The 2,054-nt window shown below is 38.0% G+C and overlaps 1 long non-coding RNA gene across 1 annotated transcript in view; it reads left to right on the forward strand.

The window, feature by feature from the left end:
• Window positions 1–780: 780 nt before the first annotated feature.
• Window positions 781–2,054, forward strand: part of LOC122998902 — a 2,520-nt gene continuing 1,246 nt past the window's right edge. Inside the window, exons 1-2 of the long non-coding RNA XR_006407536.1 lie at window positions 781–852; window positions 905–2,054. The exon at window positions 905–2,054 is cut by the window's right edge and continues 1,246 nt beyond it. This is a non-coding gene — a long non-coding RNA (uncharacterized LOC122998902). The remainder of the gene's footprint in view (window positions 853–904) is intronic.

Below are 2,054 nucleotides of genomic sequence, written 5' to 3' on the forward strand. Positions count from 1 at the left end.
GTCCACATACTTTTGGCCAAACGTATAAAAGCAGTCTGGGTGTGTGTTGAAGTTTCATTAACAGTTTTCACACAGAATGATGAGCAGAGCAGCAGCCTCTGTACAGGTACACCATTTAATAGTTATTATAGACATTTTATATACATTTCAACAGTTGTATTCTGCTATGTGGTACAATCTTTAAAATCTGCTGTTTCATAGTTTGTAAATCAAAAAAACCTTACAAAACTCATCAAAACTCGCAAACTGATCAGAACTTTTTTTTTTCCATTTTTTGGAAGACTAGAAAAAATACTTTTATTGTATTAATCATGCATTACACAAACAAAAAAACTCTTTAGTTACACAGTAAGTTGTAGCGTGGGTGAAAATAAAAACAAACAAAACAAAAAAAAAGATTTTGTTTGGAGTCGTGATCGATCGGGAGCCGCTCGCGTTACAAATCCATTAAGTTAAAAAAATAAAATTAAAACTGAATCTGTGGAATAAAAACAAACCACAACGATAAAACGCTCCGTGAGTCCGAGCAGGCCGGGACGTTCAGCCAATCAGCTGGCAGCTTTCCGCTTTCCAATCTTTGCTCCAGGAGGCCTCCGATTGGACGGTTTCTCCTGGAGTTCAAAACGAGACTTAAAAAAGAACCGTCGTGTGATATAAATATGTCATGAAAGTGAGGAGAAAAATCACACAGTGATATGAAGACGATGATGAAGATGAAGAGGAGGAGGAGGAGGAGGAGGAGGAGGAGCTGGGAGCGGCGAGGCCTCGGCTGAGAACCAGGTGGGTCAGGATCCAGGTGAGACTAACGGTGCGTTCAGGTGCTCTCTGACAGTCAAACGTTCTAAACTCAAGGTTCACTTACAAGCTTTCTGTGGAGCTTTCAACCGTATGAACACCTGCTCAGGTGTGATCACATAACTCAGATACTCCAGGAACCTTCATGTGCTAAAAGAGACGAAGACGACTGAAGGACGTGGTTTAAACTTTTTAAAACGTTTTTAAACTGATAAAAGTGTTGAACTGAGTTCTGAGTGGAAACTTCTGCCAGAAAAAAGACAAAAACAAGACAGACGAGACTGTTCTGACGCCTCTGGATGAATCCTCGTCCGTCTTTATGACACGTTTCCTGCACTTTACTCTGAAAAATATGACGTTTCTGCTTCCTGTTGACTAGTTTTCTTTTCTAGGAGAAACAAACAAACAAACAAACAGCAGCTGAACGTCTCCATGTAGCTTCTGTTCACGTCATGTGACTCTTTCTGTATCTCGAGTTGTAAAATAGAAACAGAAGAAGAAGAAGAATCAGGAGCTTCTTAAAAACTCACATGAAGAAGAGAGAAAAGTTCCTGCAGTGAAAAATAAGATTCATTAAACATCTGCAGTCAGTCTGTGTGCTGGAGACGCAACCGTTAATCGATTAATCGATTAGTTGCCAACTCAATTAATCGCCAACTATTTTGATAATCAATTAGTCCAAATCCTCTGAGTGCAGCTTATTAAATATGAATATTTATTTAGTCTCTACGACAATAAACTGAATAAAACATTTTATGTTCATCTCGGACTTTGGGAAATATTTTTTTACCATTTTATAGATCAAACAGCTCATTGATTAATCCAGAAAATAACGGACAGATTAATCCATAAAGACAATAATTATGAATAATTGCAGCACCAGTTTGTCCAGTAGAAGAGATCAACTGGTTTTCTTTATAACTGGATGATAATAACTGATGATTCTGTCAGCTTCATATTTAATATTTGTCTAAAAACGTATTGACGGCTGCAGTTAATCATGTTCTTATTGATTAATTGATTGTTTGTAAAATGTCAGTAAATTAAAGATTCAGTTTATCATCAGAGGATGAAAACTAGAGACTATAACTGTTATAGAAATAATTCATGATTAGTTTTCTGTTGATCAACTAATCAATCAATCGACCGACATGAACACCCTCCTCTTCCTCCTCCTCCTCCTCTTCCTCCTCCTGGGCCGGGTCTCGTCTCTCCTCAGCGGCTCCTTCGCCTCCTTTACTTTCTACGTTTCATCAAAT

This window comes from Thunnus albacares, chromosome 15 (genome assembly GCF_914725855.1).
Source record: "Thunnus albacares chromosome 15, fThuAlb1.1, whole genome shotgun sequence".
Lineage (NCBI taxonomy): Eukaryota > Metazoa > Chordata > Actinopteri > Scombriformes > Scombridae > Thunnus > Thunnus albacares.